We start from the raw sequence: 24,868 nt of genomic DNA on the forward strand, positions 1-24,868 counted from the left end.
TGGCCCACGGCGGTGAGCAGTTTGGTCACGGTGGGATACAGCATACTTTCCTGCGGTCCGAGTGGCATTCCTAATCACCCGGACACAAAGATAAATGGTTTAATTTATGCATTCCCTGTTTTTGGATCTAAGTGTGTTGTGCTTTTTATTTCTTGGTTAAGGAATTCTCATGTAAAACAATGCCCAACCATTCCATTTTGAGTGCTTTAAGCTAGACGCTCATTGAGCCGGCAATCTTTAGAACATTAGCCTTGAATTACAATTTTGGTTCTTTAGTATGAAGGAATACTCCCAGAAAACCTGCAAAGAGATTATTGGGTACAGTCGGGCCATACAGGTCACGTCCCAAGTAGCAACAGGCTAATTAAGCATAGGCTATGATTCATAGTGTGGGCAAATGAAGGGTTCATGTTTTATGTTGCTTTGCTTGCCCATTGGGCCATGTGTTACGTCTAACTCATCATGGAAGCAGCTTCCTTGCCTTTGTCATCACGCTTACTGCTAATTGTTTGTTCAGAGTGTGTATTCATGATATGTTGATCAATATACAAGTCCTACGAGAGTAAGAGCATGACAATATGTATGACATTGTTTAAGATATATGTTAGGTGGGTCAGGTATGCTATGGTTATGAAGAGACAGTAATGAGAGAGGAGGAGGATTAGAAGTAACGTCTCTTCATTTAGAGGTAATTGTCTAATGCGTAAAGATATGTATGTTTTTTCCCCATCTTTCCTTTGTCAGTCCACACCCTTTCCCTAACTCCGTCTTCCCCCCATTGGCTGCCACGTGGTTCTCTGTGATATATATATTCAAACACCCGTGCCAACCACGGTGGGAGGGTTGATCTATTCGGCTTCTTTGATACGGGAGAGGGGGTCGATACCCTCTACTCCCTTTTGAGTTATTGACAGTTTCCAGGGCAACCCCCAATGCGCAAGGAATGGTGCTCTCAGTTCGTATTGTGGATGCCTTTTCTGTACTCGGGAACGTGTATCTTTAGGCTTTAGATGGCTCATAGCATGTGTGGATTCTTTGTTGAGCACGGGAGACCCTAGGCGTGGAGATAGGCGAAACCTTAATAGCCTGTGTGTGGGACACCCTGGGAGTGAATGTAGGCGGATTCCTGACACCTTCTAAGGCAAGAGACTTTAGCAAGAAGGAGAACTTCCATGTTAGGCCAGATTTTGAGGTTAGTCGAATGTAGCACCCCAGAGGGGGTATCAAAACAAAATCTGTAGGAATAATTCCTCTTTTCCTTGGGAGAATAATAGCTTCCCTACTACTACAGATATCACACCCTATTGATTCCTTAGTGGAGATGGAAGGGTTAGAGGCTCTCTGACTAAGTTTTCAAAATTGTAGGGTTACCCAATTTGTTTCAATTGAGTCATATCCTTACCATATGTAAGGAACCCATGGTGGCAACAGTAAAGACAGACACAAGTGATCACAGTTCAAGGGTGTTTATTAAACTGTAAGTGTAGGGAAGGAAAGCGCTTAGCCTAAACCTAAATCTAAGATGGGAGCAAGCGTCGACCATCAAATGAAAAATAAGGCTGTCCTTGTGGCGTCTTGTCAAAGTAAAAAGGCCTATACTAAAAAAACGATTGCCAAATCCTTACAACTAATTACAGAAAGAGTGTGGGATAGGGTTTTCAATAAAGAAAGAAGTGTTCACAAATAATAAGTCAGGATGTGATTTGCAGGGGTCTGCCTTGCCCAGGTTTTCAGCACAGGACAATGCGTGTCTCCTGAGCACAGCACACACAAGCTTTCCTAGCACAAGCCGACAGTTCCGCATCCACTATCAGGTTCTACGATGGCCAAGTCTCCTTCAACAAAAGTCTCTTGCCTTCGAGGTCTGATTTTCTCAACAAACATACGCAAAGTTCTATTCCACAAATACTTTGGGTGATGGTTTCACCCCTGCGTTGCCCTCTTCTGGGTGCAGACCTCTCAAGTCATATTCAACAGTTTTACCAATTAGTGGCTTGCTTAGCGAACTTTGTGTGGTGACCATCCACCCCTGGATCTCCCTCCTTTGGGTTCAGACCCCTTTCTTAATCGTTAGCCTCCCTCCTTCGGGTTCACGATGGCTTTTCTTGTATTAACAACTCACAATGTCCCTTTCAAACAGATATCACTGTGGACATCCCTCCGCCATGTTCACTCTTGCCAACCTTTTACAGTTCTTTTAAACATATGTCGATCAAAGACTTTCAACTGTGCTTAGGATTTGGCGCAACCCCTGTATGACCACTTTGCTCCACCTTCTTGCCTTTCTCCCAAGGCCTTCTGGTTAGGGTAGTTCCATAGCAGGGTAATCGCCTAGCGTTTCTCAAATCAACATCCATGTGGTGTTTGATTCTGTTATGCTGGCTTTACCCTTTTCCAGTAAACAATCAGTTCCTTATTTATTCAAAGTTTAGTTAGCCGTTTCCTACTTTCTTCACAGTTCTGTTTCATTATCGGATCTTCCCTCGACCCACCGGCTGTGATGAACTGCTTTCCTTTCTCGTCTTGTAGAGTCAAGGCCGGTACCATTGTGCCATGCGTCTCTCCCTGGCTTGGCTGTCAGCGGAGGAGGCATCTGGTTACCGTTGACATCTGCTGCAACACACGCTTGCTATTGTTCGCGGTCTTTCGATTCCCTCTATTGAGGTTTCATGGGTCTCTGTAAATAAGGGCACGGTCACTTCTCCCCTTGGTATCCTCTAGATTTGCCCCATCTTTTGCCTTCACTTGAACTGCCATACTGAGTTCGCTCTCATGTCATGCGGTCTGCCTTGCTCGTAGTGTGCTGTCGTGCTCCACCTTTTATCCCTGTGGGGAAGGGAAAGGGTTGTCAGGTGTGTGTGATTCTGATCAATTGCCTGACTTTGCCTGACCCTTGTTTTGGGACATGTCAGGTTTTGGAGTATCCTACGTGGTAGGATGGGGAAAAGGTGTTTAAAGAAGGGGGATAACGCATCTCACCCATCGGTGTCCCACTCCCACAGGACCCCCCCATCCAGGTGATCCTCCCGCACTGGTCCACCCCCAGGAACTGGATCCAAAAGCAATGACCATGTCCTGGCCACCTGGATGACAGATCCTGGGGTCTAGACAGAGAGACACCTTCAGGTTTCTCACAAAGCCTATCAGCGACTGCACCCTCAAATGTCTCCCGATGGAAAGGGGACTCCTGCCCAGCTCCCATTGTGAAGAACTACACTGAATCCCTTCTCCCTCTCATCACTGCCATCAACTCCTCCTTTGCTTCTTGCACTGCCCCTCTTGCCCTCAAAGAATATTAGGTTTCCCCTTCCTTAGACACCCTCCCTTGCATCTACCACCCCTACCAACTAGAGTCCCTTTCTTGCTAAAGATCATAGACAGGGTTGCTTACCTACAAATCCAGGACTTCCTAGAGTCTCACCACCTTCTAGGCTCCCGACAGTTCCGGGTTCTGGCCCAAACATGGAGCCAAGATGGCACTACCAGACCTAAAAAATCAGCTTGATGACGCTAACGACCAAGGCAACATCTCTCTACTCCTACTCCTGCACCTTTCTGCCACGTTTGATCTGGTCTCCCACAGCACACTGTGCCACCACCTCACGTCCTCAGCACACTTCTCGCCTGATGCAGCCAAATGGGTCACGTCGTTCCTCGTTGACAGGACCTCCAGAATGTTTGCCAGTGAAGCCTTGGCACTCCCGACCCCAACAGCATGTGGCGTAATCACAAGACTCCTGCGTCTCCCTGACATTATATAACATATATTCCAAACCTCTCTTCGAACACCTCGACTCGCTAGGTGTCTCATACATCAACTATACGGACGATACTCAGATCCTCACCCCGTCTCAGGCAATTACACATAGGACTCACTCAAGGTCAACCACATCTAAGGCAGACCTTATTCTAGAAAGATGGACTCTCGAAATTAAAAAATAATAATTGTAAGACACCCACAGGGATGCAAAATGATAAACTAAAAAGAAGACTATATATCTCACTAGTTGGACTGAAATAAAGATTAATGTCCATAATTGGACACAAATATGAAGATGCAACACCAGTAGAGACAGCATTATTGGGAATTTCTTTTTTTGTACTCTATTAAGCCACAGATTAGGTGGTCCTTCTGTCATTTCATTCATTTCTTCTCACCTTTTTTCTTTATTTCACATCTCACGTACCACTCTAGGTACCAGGGAATCTTGACCTATTGGGACAGACCTTTATACCCTATGAACCTTTGATCTACTGTTAAGTAAGAACACCTGACCACTGAGGGTACTGTCCCGAGGGATTATTTAATTATTTAATTTAATGTATGAGATCAATATTGTATGTCAATATACATGTCTTTTGTTAATCATAAAAAATAAATAGAGCTTTATTTTTCTTTTAAAGACTCCTTATGATATATATGTTTATGTGTTTAGGTGCTCGTGCCAGTTCCTAACAAGCAGGATTTCAGAGATACATACCCGACCGCATAGTATATAAATGATTTAAAGTAATTCAAATTACAACAAGCCCAATGGTGGACATGTTCTCCCTTTTATTTCAACCACATCTATGAGACAATCCAAACCTGGATCGCCACACACTGCCTCTGTCTCAATGATGAGAAGACTGAGTTTCTTCTCATGGGTCCCCAGAAAGTCTAACAAAGCTTCAAGATTATAAATCTTTCTTTATCGATGGCCACATCATCCCTGTCGCCGCTGCTGTAAAAACCCTCAGAGTCTACCTGGACTCCGCCCTCCACATGATACGCCAAACCAACCACAGTGCCTCAACATCAGGCTACGCCACCAAAGTCATAACCCCCGGTAGATTGTTTTTATCCACACAAAACAGGCTCGAAGTTGCTCAGGCCCTCATTTGTTCAAAACTTGACTACTGTAACTCTATTTTCTTTCCGGCACCTCAACCAAAAACCTGTGCAACCCTCTAGTAATCCAAAACAATGCACTAAGAGCAGCACTTGATATCGGAAAGCGTGACCACATATTGGAAGCCAGGTGATCCGCCCACTGGCTTCTGGTTAAGGATATAATCAACTTCAAGATCTTATCCATCACACACCATTACCTTTCCAACAAAGGCCCCTCTCTAGACACTCACCAGCAAGTCCGCAACACACGGCCTACAAGCATTACCTCATCACCCCCAGATTCAACCACAAAAGGGCAGGAAGGGGGGCAGATTCCCAGTCCGTGCCCCTGCACTCTGGAATGAGCTCCCTGGCTACCTCTATGTTGAACCATGCTGTGGCAGCTTCAGAAAGAAACTTAAAACCTACCTCTTTAACTAAGACTCTCTTCCTCCTACCCCACTGTATCCGCTCGCCATCTTTTTTCTCCTGTCTAACTGTAAGCAGTGCCTAGATGCCCTCAGGCTTGCTGCACGCATATAAAATCCTAAATAAAATAAGTAAATCCCTACTCTTCTTTGTCTCAGTGGCCGGGGGGCAATGCTGGGCTGGCCCACGGGAACACCAGGACCTTCCCCAGTAGGTCTCTGGGGCATAAGACCTCTTTCGTTGCTTGGGGGGAAGGATACATAATGGGAACGAACATCTTCCATAATTCATCCAGGCCAGCCTGAGCTAACCTGGGTGATTCGCTCTTTACTATCTGCTGGCTGCTGCATTTCTGCCTGGGCCGTGCCATCCCATGGCTCACGCATGCGCCTTTGTGGGGGGCTCCACCCGGGGAAGGGCATCGAACAAGCCGCACTTGCCGTGTGACTGTGCTTGGATGCGCACTTGCGCAGGTGCAGCCGTGACCGCACATGCCGATCTGCTCCAGGGACAAATCGATGATGAAGCGAGCTCAACTCAAAAAGGTATGTGAGCATGTGCTGCTAGGGCCCTGCTGCACCTGCATCTTTCCATGGGCTAAACGCACGTGGGCCGCACTAGCCACTATACAAAGAATAGACTCTATGTTGAAATAAAGTACTTCCTTGGAATTTCCTAATGCAAGCTGACAGAACATGGGCGTTAATACCAATGTAGGAGTGGGCCTTTGATCACTGTGACCCAAAGTAGGCCCACCACTTAAAGATTAAGTGCACTTTTGTCCATAAAGCAAGTGTATTGTACAAACCGCTGTCAAACTAACCAGTCTTGCCTGAACTACACAAAGAACACACATTTTATACAATTTGCAACAGTTAAGACACTCCCACCGGTTTTCTTACAAAGTTAACCCCCACACATGACTTGTTAAACCTATACAATGTAACCATATTCCCTTCACTTCCCACACTGATACATTCATTTCAGCACCATCCTCTTTAAACTAATAATTGCATGTTTCATATTTACACTACACCCCTCCATGGGGTCCTTCCATGTTTGGTCACAGCCCTATCTCCTAGTTGCACAGTTAACACACTTACAGACAGTTTCAATTATTACAGGTTCCATCTGGTTGGAAACCTTTACTCCTACTTGTGACGCACACAGACATTCTTTAGAAATTCCAGTGATGTGGCGAGGAGGAGAACAAACTTCCTTTTGATCTATTGTTGCTGGTTATCACCCAAACTTGTTGGTGTCCACATTTCATTCTAAACTATCTGGCTTACCATTCCAGCCCACATGGTCCCAACCCACACCTTGACAACTCAATTGAAAATCCATGATCTATTGGTGCACCTTCCCCGCAAGCAACCCTTGCATCAGGTTAATTGTCTGGCCCTTAAACCTAGCCCTATCTGGCGGCCAAAATACCTCTGTCATTCAATAACAGGCTCCCATGAACTTAAAGAGATTATATGTCTCTTCCACAATAGCAGCAGGTCGCAAAGCAGGCTTAGTCTAAACTGTCCGTGGCTCTCCCTCCCTGCCTTCAATCTTGTAAAACCAGTTTCCTGGCCATTCAAACTTTCACCTGCAGCAGGCAGATCTAAGCTTCGGTGATTCACACAAACACACCACAATGAGGGGGCACACAGAATCTTTTATTAATAATATCCCCCATATCTCCCAACTATCCCAAAAAACATCCATTGTATGTATGTTGATGCATGTATGTGTTATAGACTACTGTGTCCCCTCATCACAATCTCCATTCACACCCTTCTATCTTGCATGCACATGTTTAACTCTTTGCTTCTCATTAGGGTTGAGTGACACTCCATGCATGTATGTTGTATCTGTATCATATCAACAAAGTTGTCATATTGCTGCACGCTTACAAATTTAAAAATGTATTATCTTACACAAATAACCTTAAAAGAACCATTTATCCCATTCACATTAACTATGCTATATTTGTGCTAATTAGCAATATCGCCATCACCCCAGACCCCAATGCGGCGCACGTAATTCAAACTTTTTTTTTGTGTGGGACCTTTATCAACTACCCCAACATTCCCCCTTTAGTTAATACATTAACTAACAAACCAATTTCCAATTCATCAATCTCACCTTCTCAAGGGAAAGAAACCTCACACCCATCTCTCGTACTGGTCCCACCATGACCATGCTTTTTTGTCCCTGAAACTGTCCTTGGACCTTGTACAAGACTAGGTGCACTAGACACTGTGCCTTTGCTACCTCAAACTTGTCGGGAATGAATATTGTAGGGACACCAGAAGCATAGGGGATAACAGAGCAGATCTAACACAGCTCTGTTGCTCTCTCTCTCTCCCCACCGTCTTCATACGATACCAGATATTATCTGATGTGAAGCCGTGTGCGTCAATTACTATTTCTACATTTTTATCATCATTTACAAAATCTATTTCAAGGTCTTGTTATGCTCTTAATACTTATTCTACCATATACATAGTACTTAATAACTCAGATACATTTACATTCCTACTATTAAAAACATATACCACAGAAATCAAGCGAGAAATAAATCTACACATTCTCATGCACATTTTTAAATCCATTCTTTGTTTTACAGTCTGAATAACAATTCTCAATCTTTTTGCAATCCTGTCTTTCCACTAGCATGAACTGCGATTCCTTAGGGCACTCTTATCTTTTTAGGACTGTTCTTCCTCGGGTGTCAGTCGAGGGACTCCGGTGTCCCATTCGCACGTCATGGCCGTGGATCCAATTCTTGTTGCCCTCGACTTTGAATGTAGTCGGTATAGCAAAGATCACACGATGAGGCCCAGGGAAATGCTGTTCATTCCAAGCGGCAAACAAAGAAACGCACAGATGCTCCTGATCTTCTTGTTCCTTGCCATCCTTTCCCATTGCTTGCTGATGTGATGCTGTAATCTGTGAAGACACAACCATGACTCTCTTAGTTAAGGCCCCAAGATATTCCCCAAACTCTTCTCCAAGAATCCCTGCTGAATTAAGTGCGTCTGAACCTGCTTGTGTAGGTGAGAGTGTGTATACAATCCAAGGTCCGTCACTACCTCATGAGGGCTGAGGTGGTGATCTTTCCCTGGCTTATTTCGTAAGTAAAACAGGGCCAACGAAAGACAACACGTGTTCACAATTCACTACATAATTTAGGAAACTGCATTTTAAGAAAACCATGAAGCCTTTCCACTACTCCGTTAGCTTGTGGTGAAACACTGAGCACAACCTCTGTTTGATCCCAAAAGTGATGAAATCTCAGCAAATAATGCATTAAAAAAATGTGTCCCATTATCTGATCTCAGGACCTCAAATTCTCCACCGTGAAAATACCTCCCTCACCAAAAATGTAGCTGCTGATTTTGCATTAGGGTGCACGCAGGGACCAACCCCAAACCATTAAGAAAATGTATGTACAATTACAATCAATTACCTAAAGTTATACAAAGTCGATATGAAGTTCTCTGAAAGGACCTGAAGGCCAGGGTATTACCCCTCTCACTGCTATGATGGTGCTACAAGGATTGAATTATTTACAAATTATACAATTCCCTACAAACCTACTTATATGTTCATGAATGTTTGGTATAAACCACTCGTCCTGGAGTTCTGTTGTTATTTGTTGTCGATACAGATGTGACGGGTAATGTAGTTGCTCTAGAACCACAAGAAGCAGCTCTACGGGCATCACTACCTTCCCCGTCAGTTCCCGTCTCCACAACAAATCTGTGGGCAACAGCATACTCCCCTCCTTGCCCAGAGCTCCTTCTCCTCTTGAGGTGCCTTTCCCTGCATTTCTACTCTTTGAAGCAAAGGGACTGCAGTATATGCCACTGGCAATTGTGCCTTTTAGGACACCATTTCCATTTTCAACAGTTCTGAAAAGGGCAAATATGGTGCTTTCTTTGCCGCTCTGTCTGCGGCATCATTGGCAAGCGGTATTCAATCAGTTTGGTTAGTATGCACCACGAACTTCACTATTCTGACCTCTACGGGCAATGTTAGTGGTTCGATTAGTCAGGATAGCAGCGTGGCATACTGGACAGGTGTCAGTTGGAGTAGACAGTGACTGCCTTCATCTCTAGCACCTCAATGAGTGCCACTAGTTTTGCCATTTGCATAGAGTAAGGTGAAGGCAGTCGTTTCTCCACTCCAACCAGGTATTCCCCATCCACAAGACCTACAACCGATGTTCCTTTGTGCCTCTCACCAGTGACCAGATTAATTGTCGACGGCCCATTAACAAAGAGTACCTAGCCTCCCTTCAAGGCATCCTCCTTAACATTTGCCCTCTCTTTCTCTTCTCCCTCATAGGTTTGACCCAATTTCACAACTCCATTGCGAGCGTCTAGTGATTTCAGCATTAAGGGTGGGTGATCTGAATTAGTGCCGTGAGGGCTCTTGAACTTAGTGCGATGGATCAACAGATAAGATTAGCACAAGATAGCGGTACCCGACCCGTCATTTTCACATGCGTTAAAGTGAGAAAGACGTGGGTAAGTTGCATTGGAATTTATTTTTAAGAACGATTGATGTATGTTTTAAAATACATACCTGATGGATTGGGCAAATAACATGTCTGACCGAACTGCCCCTTTAATGCCACTTGTTTGGTTACTGAATTTGTTTTTGATTTGTGCAGATGACCCTAACAGAGGGAGGGAGAGATGTTTGTATAGCAATCAGTTGATTGTTCTAGATTACATGTAAAACCATAAAAACAAAAAACAGGAACCGAGGTTCAAGTGTGCATCACATGTCAGGAATAATCCTAAAACAATTTTCCATGGAGAGAACAATATTTGACCACAGAACCCCATGCTAGAGGAAAGCCAAACCTGCATAAAAAAAACAGCCATAACATTACAAGAAGCAATGTCAGGTCAGGCCCAGCAAATGCCAAACCAGGGCAGTTTGACTTCAAATCCAAAGAAGAATAGATTAAAGACCACATTCTTCTCTTGGTGGCTACTGGGCATCACACCGCTTAAAGGCCCACAGCTGAGCTCAGTCTGTTGGAGAGAGAATCTGTTCAGAACAGAGCCCTTGGCCAAGCATGTTCAAATGTGGAGATAGGATCTCAGTTTAAATGAAGTGCTAATGCCATTGGTTCGCTGTTGGCTGGACCCGCCTGCACTGTGCCTCCTTCCCTGCGTCTCCTTCCATGCTTGGTCTTCCCCACTCTAGACCACCACTGAAGCCTTCTCTTGAGAATGTAAGATGTGGTTGTGGAGACAAAGGATTCTTCTCGCTCACCATGGTGCTCAGGATGGAAGCACAGTTCTGCAACCTTCAGCAAGGATATGGACCACATTCGCCCACAAGTTAAGGTAGTGTACAAGGGAATATCCAGGAGAATTTTATAACAAACTTTCTGGACCAAGAGGTCACCACGGGAAGAGCTCTGCGATTTGACAAACTCGTCAGGAAAAGATTCTGTTAAAGTTTGAGTTCTTCCCAGGATCCTCTACTTTACTAGGAAAAAGTGAACCCAGATAAGGAAGTCTGGTGTAAGACCTTTTTCTGTGTATGGATGTGATGGGTCCTGTCCAAAATAATCTGTTTTGCAGAATTACGTTGTTCCCTGATGTCCAAAGCTCTCCAAGACAGCATCTTCTACATGCTTCAGATTGTTCCGAACACAGAGGTTGCACAGCTTAGACCTGTTCACGGCATCTTCCAGTTTGGTTTGTAGAGCTTCACCTCGATCGGAGAACTTGGAAAATTCAAAGCCTTGATTGCAAGTTACTTTCTCCCCCTAATCTGGTTTTCCAACACTTACTTGTCGAGGGATGAGATCTTTTGGGTCAACTGCGACACATAAAGGGCTTTCTTTACTAATGCCCAGTAAAAGGTGCTATACATCTAATATGGTGGCAGAGGCCTCCTACACCTCAGCAAAGGGCAGGTTATTAAGAACCTTTGGTTGCTTGGCAATTGTCAAAGTGAGCAGAAAAAGGCAGTACACATGAGGCAATGAAGAGATGCTCGCTAAACCCAACCCATTAGCTTCTTTAAATCTAGGCCTCAACGGCAAGTCGGGTGCAATGTGAATGAACGCCTACATGAAAAGAAGCTCTCAAGCATAAAGCCCTCAGCGCTTCCATCATTGTTATGGAACTCTCATCTTGTTACACTCTCGACTCCTAGCACTCTCCTCCAAGAACGGCCTCTACTGGCCAGCTACAAGTGTTTGTCCAGAACTCCCAAACAAACCAGGAGATTAGTCCCAAGTGTCACAGGGCCCAAATCAACTGACCAGCACACCTCATTCATATATTGTACTGCGATAATTATTACTAATGTTTACTCGATAAATTGTTAAATTCTCGCTACCAATGTTTTGCTCTATGACCGGTAGACTGCTGTGTCGCTGCGAGCTAGGTTTTGTAAGGGTGTCGACGAAGGAAGCTGACACAAGGGTGGCATGTTGGTTGCTATAAACCTTTATATAGAGTAAAATGAAACCTCACTAGCCCTATCTTCTAAGAGGGGTTTCCCTGCCTCAGACTAATACTAAAGGATCTGTCAGAATATCAGTCAAAATCAAACTCCACCATCCTGTGTCACAACCTACTTCTATCCCTTACACTACAACTAAATGATATTATCCACAGAAAGTTCCTTCTCCAGGGAAATGACTCCCTTCTCCTGATATTGGCCTGCACACTCCAATATTGGTCACAACAAGGACAGGAGAAATGTCTCCCTTCCCTTGGCATCTTTAGAGAAGATTTAAAGGGATTACGTTTCTTCACTAGGACAATGACTCCCTTTGGCTGGTGTTTGAGATTTCTTTTCCAAATCTTTCAAATTTGGTGTTCATTTTGCAACTCTCTCATGGTATGAGCAACACCCCAAATTCTTCTCTGGGTTTAAGTGCAGTTATCTCTGCCACTGCGACAAGGAAGATTTTGTCGGATTTCTTTTTTACTACCATTGGGATATCAAACCCTTCTCTGTTCGTCAGTGGACTTATCTCTGTCACTGCTACGAGGAAGATTTCCTCAGGTACTCAGTTCACTCGTGTTGGGGTCCCAGACCCTTCTTTGGTGGCCAGTGGGCTTATCTCCACCACTGCTATGAGGAAAATTAGTTTGGACGTACAGCTGACCCTTCGTAGGCCCAACAGCTGTATCGATGCTCATGAGCCAAGGGAGAATCGGCCGAGCCTGCCCCGCTTGCACCCTTGTGTCCCCTCTGGATCTAATGTACTACCAGTTACCTTCACTAGAGCTTCGGGACGTCACTGGGGCATCCTGGGACTGAGGTTCATCTTGCCGCCTCTTTGGGCTTCTCTGCTTCGCCCTCGCTGCACTGCAGCGACTTGGCATGCAGCTCTGCTCGGCTTCTCCTCTGTCGCGTGCCTGGATCCCTTCCAGCGACACCCCAGGAGGACTTGCTCTGTGGCTTGCCGGCATCCTGCGTTCTTCTCGTCCTCAGGTCTGCCATCTAGGTTTGAAACTCCTGCGCCAGACAGTCTCCGCCTCTGCTGCTTCTTCCGGCAGGGCTTGACAGGTTCTTTAGTCCATCGTCTTTTCTTATGCATTGTTGCCAGTCCCTCCCTGGTGGATTGTCAAAGTAATTTGTTTCTTTTGACACCTTGATCTTTATTCCTCCTTGCGGCCACCTCGTAGTAGTACTAGCACAATCAGTGATCTTCATGTTGTCTGTGCTCTTCTTTGTCCTAATGTTTTCTGTTTTGGTTGTATCCCAAATACTACAGTAATACATTGGTCTACTCTCAAAAAAGTGGTTTGGAATGGAGGGTGGTGAAGGGAAGGTTGGGACGTGACAGTGTTCAACGGGCTGTACCCTAGTGATCGTCTTTGTCCATGTTGTAAAGTAGGTTCTTGAGGCAGCAGGATACCTCATAATTGATTAATTGGAGTTACAGTTAATTAGGTTTCAAGTCATCAAGTATCAATAATCAAGGAGATAGGATCTTATGAGAGAGACTTCCGGCTCCCACCACCCAGGTTACATCTCTATCAACTGCCAAGGTGAGAACTCCAAACATACATTCTTCTCAGTCACACAGCATTCCACATGGACATCGTCACTCATGCAGCATGCACACTGGGAGGAAAGACAGATACAACACTTCTTCTTCTCTTTGACATATAACAAACAAACACCAACATGGGGAGGGAACAAGACACAACAGTCCCCATAAGGGGAGTGCCTCAACAGGAGGTCATCCCACATTAAACCACCCCTAGGGGGATTATTGTGTAGCGGTCACACCTCCCTGACCTCCTGGTAAGGGGCTCCCCTCTGGGAGATGTGACCAGAGTAGGTGAATCATCGCATACCCTTACCCTTAGCCTTCCGATTGTGGCTTCCCCTTCTAAAATTGAGGGTGGATTCAGTGTGGTCGGGGTTGGAATGCCACTCTTTTGGCTTTTTATTCTCACTCCTATTTGGGAAACATTGGTGACGCATTGATCGAACCGAGGAACAGTACTGCCTATGACCAACGTGGCCAGCAAGTTGGAAATGACTGACATTCTGAGCCACAGTTCCTTTCCCAAGATGGTTATGGACATTTTTGTCTGTGGGTAGGTTTCTGTATGTCCATGTATGCACTGACCGTCCTTCTCAGAAATGTCTTTACACCCTTCAGACAGAAACTGGGGATGTAATGAGCAACCCTTGTTCCCGCTATCCAGGTTAGCCCAGATTTTCCTCCCCAGATGATGGAAGGTATTTTGTAATGGTTAGGGTTTCCTGAAAATAAATATTTGGTCTTTTCTCCTTTTCTTTTCTTTGGTCTAGGTCTTTTGTGCATGGAGGACACTGGAATAGGATTCCTCAGGATCTTCTTTCAGGAACGCTTCTACCTTTTGGGGATTTTGCAAAGATGGTAAGGAGGATGAAATTCTCAAATTTAGGGGAAAGTTTCTTGTTGGGTGACCGAACCCACCACATGAATAGTACAGGGAATCCTGTGTGGCCGATGAGGGTAGAGAGGACTGTATCAGGTTCACTTTGCACTCCATCATAAAAGATATCTACCAAAGGTTTCTTAGTTCTTGAGCTCTCTGGTGGTTCGGCTCACCCGAGATGTTTGAAAGGTTCAACTTCCTCAGGGTCCCTAACCTGTTTTCCTTTCCTTTCCTGTTCCACTGGGGTTTTACTCCAACCAAACACCAAAGAAAAGGGGGTCTCATGGGCCCCCAGGTTGTAGGGAAAGATAGACTTTGAGCGTTTCCCCTAAAAACTGGGAACACAGTTACGACCCTCTTTATGGTGGTAAAGGGCAAAAGAGGAGTTTCTGCCGGATCTGCCCGAACTCCTCCTGTCCGTTTGCTGAACGAAAGGGTGGGAGCAGAATTTAAGTCAAGGGGGCAACTTTTCCCAATCCTATCCACTCCCTAACCTAAATAGCACACAGGTAGCTTAGTGGATGATAATTCCAGAGGTGGAGTACTAGGATCGCCCTTGTGTTCTCCAATGGGAGGAATGGACAAGGGTTCACCGACTTGTGAAGGTAGCAGGTTTCTTACTTCTTCCTGTAGTTTGGGTGTTTCAGTGCTCTTTGCACAAAGTATAATGTTCTCACCTATATCCTCCTGCGGTTGTTTTCTAAGAACCCCACGCTGTTGGGATGACAGGTAGGCTGAACATTTTAGAGTCTTAAGATTTTCTTCCTCTATAGAGTAAGATGTCTCCCGGACTTCTGGGAATATAACAGACCTCTTTTCCTCCAAGGGAGTGACCTTCTCTAGTTGACTTATGTGATGGTTAGGGACCAACTCTGCCTCCAATTCAGCACAAGTTAGAAAAAATAAAATGTTCTTTCTCCAGTTATAGGATTTCTCGGGGTGGCCGATGGTTTTCTCCCTCTTGCTGTCGTGGATTTTCCCAGAAAATGTCATAGATGAAACATACATCCAAGTCTCCCCGCTGAATCTGAATAGGGTTAAAGGAGAAATTTAAAAGAATGACTTTGAGGTTTTAGTCACAGGACAAGATGGGTAGTACTCTTGCCCGCTCTTCTGTCAATGTTTTCCAGGTGGGTTTAGATATGTGACTAAACCGGCAGCGAGATTGATCTGAAGGTCTAAGGAGAGTATCACATTCTCTCTCTGAGGGATCCAACAATCACAGGGACTCAGAGGTTCCTAACTATTTCCCTCGAACATCCTTCATAACCGGGATGATGGACTTGGAGGTTAGGGAAGCGGAGGGGAGTCCCAACCTAGTACAGCTTCCATACGGGCAATCATCAGTTTCAAACCCAAAGTATTCAGGGTTGTCGATAGCGCGCTGGAGGTTTGACTGTTCAGCTCAGCGATTTTGTGGGTCCCCCAATCTGTCTCATTTGGCCCGGATCCCACTACGGACAACATATGCAAGGGTGTCAAAGAAGGAAGCAGGCACAAGGGTGGCATGTTGGTTGCTATAAACATTTTATAGTGAAGACACCTTCACTATCCCTATCTTCTAAGAGGGGTTTCCCTGTCTCACATTAATACTACAGGATGTCAGAAGGTCTGTCAAAATCGAACGCCACCGTCCTGTGTCACAAAATACTTATATCCCTTAAACTACAACTAAAGAACAATATCATCCAACAGAACGTTCCTTCTCCAGGAGAATGACTCACATTTCCTGGTATTTCGGGTGTGTTCCTAAAAATATTCTCATGCAAAAGGATGCGAGGTGGGAATGACTCCCTTGCCGTGGTTTGTAGTTCGAACAAACCTTGTACAACTCAACTTTCTGGACGAGGAGAATGACTCCTTTCTTCTGGTATTGGTCCGCAAACTCCAATATAGTTTACAACAAGGCTAGGGGGGACGACTCCCTTCCCCTTGCATCTCTTGAGTATATTTGAAGGGCTTTAGTTTCTTCACCAGGAGAATGACTCTTCTCCTAGTGCTTGAAAGTTCTTTTCCGTATCTTTCAAATGTGTTGTTTATTTTGCCACTCTCTCATGGTATTAGCAAAGTCCCAAATCCTTCTCTGGGTTTTAGTGTATTTATCTCTGTCACCGAGACCAGGAAGATTTCTACTGATGTTGAGGTCCCAAACCCTTTGCTGATGCTCAGTGGGCTTATCTCTGCCACTGCTATGAGGAAGATGTCCTAGGATGCTTGCTTCACTTATAGTGGGGTCTCAAGTACCACCGGTTAACTTCAATAGGGCTTTGGTACGTTACTGGGGCTTCCTGGGACGGAGGTTTGTCTCTTCTGGCTTCTGCCCTTCTCTCGCGCGTCTCGGCATGCAGCTCCACTTCTCCTCAGACTCGTGCCTGGGTTTGTTCCAGCACGACCCCAGGGGACTCTCTCAGCTTCTCTTCCTCTAGTCTGCCATGTAGTTTTGAAATTCCTGGCGGGACCGTTTCCGCCTCTGCTGCTTCTCCCAGTTGGGCGTGGCAGGTTCTTTAGTCCATCGTCTCTTCTTACACATTGTTGCCAGTCCCTCCTTAGCGAATTGTCAAAGTTCTTTGTTTCTTTTGACACCTTGACCTTCATGCCCCCTCGCGGCCACCTCATAGCAATTCAAGCACAGTCAGTAATGCTCATGTCTTCTGTGCTCTTCGTCCTGGTGTTTTCTATTTTGGTTGTATCCCAAGTACTACAGTAATACATTGGTCTACTCTCAAGGAAGTGGTTTGCAAATGAATGGGAGGGGTGGGGTTTACGGAATGTTGGGATGCAACATTGTTCAACCGGATGGACCCTAGGTGGTCGGCCTTGTCCCATAAAGGTTCTTGCACATTAAACCACCCCCAGGGGGACTATTGGGTAGCGGTCGCACCTCCCTAACATCCTGGTAAGGGACTCCCCTCTGGGGATACATGGTGAGAGTAGGTGAATTATCAGTTTACACTGTACAAATGTGTAATAATCAGTTGACCACCTGTAGGATTTAATAACTGGGACACCCACCAAATAAATCCCTGTATCCCTGCTTGATTCCATACAGGACCAGATGAAATATTGCCTAAGACCAACAATCTGCTGAGTAGTGCAATGTTTACCAGCAGAGTTGAAGGGTGGGTGAGGTGGTGACATGGCCAGTCCATGGTCTCGCCAGCGACAGCATGCTCTCCAAAGGTGGGTCAACCAATAGGACTTGCAGGGCAACACACAGGAGAACACGACTTAAGCCCACCAGCTGGCTCTCCCCCCCACCTCCCCATCTGCAATGCATGGTTTTGGACCATCACCCCATGTACCTACATTCAACAACCTAAATTGTGGCTCCCTTGCAGAGTGGCCATCATTTTGGTTTCAGCACGATGGCTCGCTGTGCCTCAAGGTCCACTCGTCGATTCAGGGACCCCAGAGTACTGGTGGCCCTGAATAGAGCTCCCTCATCCTCCCACTGCCCCCCTTCCAGATCCAAACATGAAGGGCTTCTTGGTCACTCCACGCCCGCATGATCGATCAGGCCTGGCTAAACCAACAGGTCATGTGTCCTCTATGGATCCTCTGGGCGATAAGCGTATATAAAGCGGTGACTGGCTATTTTACCATTCACTACTTTTAAAAAGTAACGGGACAGGTCATTCAATGATTTTGCCCATGTTGTGAAGGGGCCAGATAAACTGCACTTTCCCTTTTATATAGTCTTTGTATAACGGTATCTGCCGATTAAACCTCAAGATATATCTTAATACCTACATTTGGGCAAGGCAGAGACATTCTGTAAATGTATATTTTGCCCAAAGGTTGTCGTTGCTGCTTCCCAAATTATATATAAATCGTGTGATGCATAGAGGAAGGCTTTTAAATCTTATATAGTTTGGACTTTACTTTAATTGCCATAGTTAATATGACTGCAAATATGGATGTGGTGGAAATAGTTTCTAATGTTTATTCTGGTTTTGAATGACATGATGCTGACCACAGGTAACAACAATAGAAATATCACATAGTTTGCTCAGCCCATGACATGATTCAGGTGATGTTCATTCAGATCCTGCCCATGCAGCATGGTGTGGCACTTTGATAGCACTGCACTTAGTAATGGGAACCAGTTATGCAAGTGACCCCTTGTTCTTGACATGTATGTAAGTCGCTGTTTACTTGAATAATGTCATGTGTTTTGATGAGCACGCTGATGGAGCTATTGAAAATTAGTTTCTGGTTATTGATTTTGCATTTTTTGTCTAATGTGGTAACCTTTGATGATGATGGTGTGCTTTTGTCTTATGTCGATATACAGTTCAGTGATGATGAATAGTGTTGACAAGCAACAGGCGCACACCGTCTACTTTACTTAAAATAGCCGCACTTGGTCTCAAAGGCAGGCTCCAAATTGCCTCCTTCCTAAATCCATACCAGACTGCACGCTCCACTTAAATCCAGCGTGGTATTGCAGGTGGTTTTTTGAACTTCCTTGATGAGATCAAGAATGAGCACGTGTTGAGGAGATCAAGAAGCACAGCCGACAGCAATTCGTAATCCTGATCTGGTTTAGCTCATGCTCGTGAATGCGTAGCAAAAGCGCATGGCATCGGATTTCTATTTGTTTCCAAAAAAGGTCAATTTTCCAGCAAGCAAAATAGAAGGGAGAATGCTCCCCTTTTCTTCTGCAGGGGTTCATCCAGATGATCTACAGAAGAAGAAAGTGTCCTGAAGACTTAAGAATAAATTAGCTTGTTAGCTTGTTAAGAATCTTCTGATCTGATATACAATTGATTTAATTGGGTAGCAATAGGGTGATGTAGGGGTAATTTCCCAGCTTCTGTCGTCCAGAACACTTCAGCAAATGCTTGATAGTCAGGTGGGATATCACACACAGAGACAACTGCAGTAGGGCAAGCCATCTCCATAACCAGAACAATGCAGGGGTTTGTCAGATTTGAAAAGGTCACTCCAGACAACAAAGCAATTCACAGAATAACTTATGGTTGGGTACATCAATGAATTCAAATGTACTCCTGATTATCCTGAATGCACATTTGCAAAGCAGTGGCCACATGGGTGTTGTCCCCAGAGGTCAGTGGTGACCCATCTACGGAATGGAGCGATGCGGGGTGCGTCTTTAAGACCATTGGTATAGGGTATTTCTGGGCAAACCACGGAGCAATGTAGTTGCCAGTGGCTCCAGAGGCAATGGTAGCTATATCTTGGAACAGATAGTACTTCCGAGAACCTCCAGGGATGCACCGATGTGCAGGGATACTGCGTCTGATGAGGTGGCACGTGGGGAGCACAAGATGCTAGGACACACTCAAGGAAGAGATCTACATTCTTTCAAAGCTTTTGCGTTTCCTGAACTTAATAAAAGGGACAGTCCCATGCAAAGTGAATTCTGTTTCTATATAAATACAGTCACAGATGGCCTTAAAAATCCTCACAGAGTAGTCTGACGGTGCTTTTTACAACTTTTAACCAATTGGTCTGGGAAGGCCGAGATGGTTGAAACAAAGCGGGTCCCTATGGCTCCCTCTACCCCGCTGGTGGCTCTGTGCACCCTAGCTCCCAGAATACCCCCAATGTATTCTAAAGCATGAGCACCCCCACCGCCGTGACCATTTCTTACATGGGAATGAAACGCCTTTTCTACCTGGTTCCGTCAGGAAATCTTGTAAATGAGCCTGCGCCTTTTGTCAGCAGATTGATTTCACTGAGGCTTTCTCCATAAGCCAGTCTCTCCCTGCTTCTGATTTTCAATCTGTATCCATCTCTGCACACCTCCCACTCCCTCTCTAGCTGCCTTCACTCCTCCTCCACGCTCTGCTCCCCCTCTTGCTCAATTCTTAATCCCCTAACATATGCCCCTGTGTCTCGATCCCATCACACTCTCTGCATATCTCTTCCCAATACATCCCCTGCTTTCTCCACCCTCATCCCCATTACCACCCTGCACTCGTGCCACACACCCTTCCCATACACTGCCACTCACTCCCTCCCTCCCTCTAGTGCCCCTTTTCTTTCTCGTCCCCGCTCTCTTTCACACACCTCCTTCCTCAGTACACTACACACACTAGTGCCATACTCTGTCACACAAAGGGGTAGAAGTGCAGAGTGCGAGGATGCTTCTCAGCCATCGACCATCAGCAACCGGAAGGGGCAGAGTGCGCGTACGCTACGCAGTCGTCAACCATCAGTGACCAAAAGGTAAGAAAGGTGCAGGGAGAGCAGCCATTACTGCTCGCTACTAAACTACTGCGCTTTTGCGTGTACTTCCACCTAATCGTCTGACATAATGTACTCTGTCTCTGCGCAACTCTAGGCTCTCCTCTCTAGCAGTACGTTGTGTTTTGTGTCCCTTCTCTAGGTCCTCTTCAATTGTGGTTACTGTTTTACTGTGACCTGTGTCCCATTAGACTTTCTCCCACCCCGCTAGGGGTACCTCTGTACTGCTGTGTGTCAACCGTCTGGGCCCGTGTGCTGCCTAATGTGTGACGCCCCCCTGGCGCATCCTGCATTGTGCGGCACTACGCTTTGCATCGCTCCTTCTCGCATTCGCCTCCTCCTCCTTTCCTTCCTCACACCCTCCATGGTGCTTTCCGTTTCTCCCATCTTCTCTAACTGCTACTCAATCTCATATCCTATCCCTCTCACTAAGTCTGGAAGGAAGAAGTTCAAGAGGGTCATTCTGGTCTCCATCCCTGGCCTCCCTGTCGCTGATACCTACATCTGTGCCTACTCCAGACACTCTCACCAACATCCTTTTTGTTGTTCCCTCACCAGATTTGTATTTGTATTTATTAATCTTATATAGCGCTTTATACCAAAGCGCAGTACAGTTACAACAACAGGGTACATTTAACATAACAAAAATTGTAACAACAGAAGCAAATTACAAACATGAAGCAGTCACTAAAAACAGAATGTAGAGCAATTATTCAGAGGGGGAAGGGGAGAGGAGGGGGAGGGCTAGGAAGAAGAGGGAGGGAAGGTAGGAGGGGGTTGGGGAGGGTAAGGAGGGGACGAGGGGAAAGGGGGTAGGAGAGGGGAGTGAGAGGAGGGGGTGTCATGGCGGGGAATGGAGAAGGAGAGATTTGAGGGAGGTGCAGAAAGAGGAAAGAGTAGGAGAAGAGCGGATAGAGAGAGGCAAGGAGTTCCAGTGGAGGGGGCCAGGAGTTGGAAGGAGCAGAAATGGGATGAAGCACGGGGGGGACAGTGAGGAGGAAGTGGCCAGCGGAACAAAGGGGACGAGAGGGCGTGTAGAATGAGAGAAGGGAAGAGAGATAAGGGGGAGCAAGATCGTGGAGAGATTTGAAGACCAGACAGAGGAAGTGAAATTTAAGTTGAGAATGAAAGGGGAGCCGGCCAATGGAGGAAAGGGAAGCAGAGATGGAGTCACAGGGGGAGAGGAGACAGAGAGTATGGATGGCAGAGTGATAAATAGATGGGATTAAGAGTTTAGTAGCATGAAAAGTAAGAGAGGGGTGAACTTTGCGAAAATTGTAGAGGTGATAGCGACAAGCACGAGAGGTCAGTGAGATATAGTGGGAAAAAGTGAGAGAAGAGTCAAAGTGAAAGCCCAAGTTACGAGCGTGGGGGGAGAAAGTGAGATTAGAGGGAGGAAAATGAATGAAAGGGGGAGAACCTGGAGGGGGAAGGGATTTGGAAGGGAAGAAAACTACTTCGGTTTTGTCAGAGTTAAGGGAAAGAAAGCGGGAAGCCATCCAGTTTTTAATAGCAGTGAGACAGGAGGCAAGTTTAAGGTGGAGGTCAGGAGAGAAGGAAGAGAAGGAAAGAAAGAGCTGCATGTCATCGGCATAGAAATGGTGAGAGATGCCAAAAGAGGAGATCACAGGGGTTAGATCTAGATCAGAGATCTATGGACCCCTCATGTAGTCTTGTCTCTCTCTCCTATCTGTTCCTCTACCATTAATGGTGGCACTCGGTGGGAGGCCATCTTGGCATCCTTTCACTCCTCTAAGACCTACATTAATAATGTCTATCTGAATGGCACCGTCTTGTTCCAGGGCCATCAGCTCAATCTCCTCATTTTCGATAGGCTTCTCCCGCATTTTATCAACTTCCTTTCCTCTCCTGCTACTCCTCGGGCTCCTATGCCACTTCCTTCTTCCGCCACTTCCTTCTCCTCTATGGCTACTATGCCACCTCCTGCTGCCACCTCTGCCCACTCTTGGGCTCCTCTACCACTTCCGCTGGGTGTACCTCAAGCCTGTACCACACCCTGGAAATCTTCCACATGTGGCAGCCTGCTCCACGTTGCTACTCTCTACTCTCGCTCTGCTGTCAAACACTCTTCAAACATCTGCCACTTCCTCGAAGAATTTGACCTTGATGTTCTCGCTCTCACTGAGACATGGTTTACTCCCAGCTCTGTCACGAGTTTTGACACTCTCCTCCCTGATGCTACAAGATCTTCTCTGAACCCAGAACCGACTCTGAGTAGCTAGAGTAGCTCTGATCTTTCCAGAGTGGGTCCCTGCTTGTGTCAATCCTACGCAGGCCTACTCCTCCTTTGAATGCCTGGTCTGCAGGGTCTCCATCTCTCCTGGCCTCTCTCTGACTGTGACACAAAACAAACACCGGGCGTTTCCAACCGGTAGCCCAGTGCTGCACTCCCAATGGGAAGTAATCTCAGATGTAATTTCACAACCTATTGGGGTTCGAAATCTCCGAAGGGGAGTCAGATAGCCCAAATAGTTGGCAGTATTTAGTTATTTTCATGCAAGAGTATTCAAAACTTTTTTCTTTTTTCTTCAGTAAAGGATAGTTAATAAAAACATTTCAATGTTCACATGTTCCTGCCCACCTGCAAGAATCTAGCTAGGAAACACCAAACTGACTCAAGGCAGGTTAAAACAGGTAAACAATCATATTTTTGTATTTTTGTATTTTTAAATCACACAATCAATTTCCACCACACTGTTAGACACAGTGTGGGATACAAATTCAGACAAAAATATGGACAGTGGAATATTTCAGAAAACAAACTGAAAAAAGAGCTCAAATTCACCTAGAAGAATATACAATCGTAACTATGTAGATATTCCATCATATCACATAACATTTCATTTTGTTCCGGGCAATACAGTATATGCTGTACAAATAGTCATCAACATTGAAAAACACCCCTATGTGGTGGTGGGTGCCAACGCGTTTCAGATTGAATTAATCCATCTTCAGGGCAGGGCATGTTTAACTTTGACTTTATGTTCTAGATGATTTCTCTGGATTAGTCCTACAAGTACTAAGAATATACTAATTAGATTTCTAATAGTAAGGAGTAGTTGCAGTAGAAGAAGGAATTGTAACACACACTGACCTTAGTGGTAGAGTAAAAAAAGTAATTTGTAGTCATTCGCTCTGGAGAACATCTCATAGTCCCCAGACAGCGAGGTGGTAATGGAGGATAAAGACTCCCAAGAGGATGTCTGTAAGTAGAGGGAATACGGTTCAGGGCCAGATACTTAAGTGCACTCACAATAGTGGTGTCAGGAAACTCGTGCATTCAAGGCAAGAGCCTGTAGTTAGATGCAAGAAGATGTGTCAAAATCATAATAATAACAGTACATAGCAAACAGCTATTAGAGGTAACACCATATAATCTCTCTCTATGTATGCATATATTACCAAGGAAGGGGTAGACCAGCCAGGACCCCCCTACTTACCGGGCGATTCAGACAAGGAGCAGGAGCTGAGCAGCCCATCACCAAGACGAGCTGCTCGCCACTGCTCCGTGCAAATGGTCGCCAAGGACGCCGCGCATGCACGTCCCCACTGAGGCGCATCCTTCTATGGGGCTTCTACGTCTGCACTCGCCAGCTGTCTCTCGGGTGATCTACATACTGATGGCGAGTTAAGAATCCCATGCGGATGGCCACAAAAGGTGAACAGAGAGATAAAAACGTCTAATCTTTAAGCACCCGTGGCAAGGCCCTGGAGTGGAGTCCACGGTTGCCATGGGAGCGGCACGCCCTAGCATTGCAATTCCTTGCCCCACACTAGAATAGTGGGAAAGGAGCCCGCATTAATGATTGTGCCAGACAGAGTGATCTGTACATGCACGGTCTCATCTGGACAAGAACTGATTCAAAGCAGTTCCAAAGTGTTAAAAACGGCATTCATTCATTCCTACCGGATTAGTAGTCTGGGACTCTGCAGAGGTACCAAGAGAGGGTGAAGGGACACTGTAATTGTGTATTAAATATGTAGGGTAAAAGTGAGTAAGGGATTCCATGTATACAGGCTTAATATACAATCCAGTTGCGAGAGGAGGGGCCCAACAGTTCGACTAAACTGTGTGGTACCGCCTCTCTCGCTTGGTGATGGGGACCCAACAAAGGAAGCTGAGAGAGTATCCCTCTAGCCCGTCTGTATATGGGTCATAAGGTAAGTAGTACACTGCTGTGCAAATATCATGCCTCCTGCAATCAGAAGCGTGAGTTTGTACGGACTAAGTACCATGCGTTCAGAATGTGTACCAAAAAGTGTACATTGTAGGCATCATCATTGTACGCATACATAACTGTCGGTTTCTGGACCGTTCACATTCTATGTTGCCAACCTCGCTGGGGGTATTTAGGCAAATGTCAATGTGTATTACAGTCTACCTTAACAAAGGCATATCGTACCCCTTGTGAAA

General features: G+C 45.6%; 1 protein-coding gene across 1 annotated transcript in view; it reads right to left on the minus strand.

Annotated features, from left to right (window-relative positions):
• Positions 1-7,903: 7,903 nt before the first annotated feature.
• The window catches only part of LOC138580071 (zinc finger protein 501-like), a 119,893-nt gene continuing 102,928 nt past the window's right edge, over positions 7,904-24,868 (minus strand). Inside the window, exon 3 of the transcript XR_011304168.1 lies at positions 7,904-8,245. The gene's annotated coding sequence lies outside the window, so the exon portion shown is untranslated. The remainder of the gene's footprint in view (positions 8,246-24,868) is intronic.

Source organism: Ambystoma mexicanum, chromosome 3p, assembly GCF_040938575.1.
Source record: "Ambystoma mexicanum isolate Mex_15411 chromosome 3p, UKY_AmexF1_1, whole genome shotgun sequence".
In the NCBI taxonomy this organism is placed as follows: domain Eukaryota; kingdom Metazoa; phylum Chordata; class Amphibia; order Caudata; family Ambystomatidae; genus Ambystoma; species Ambystoma mexicanum.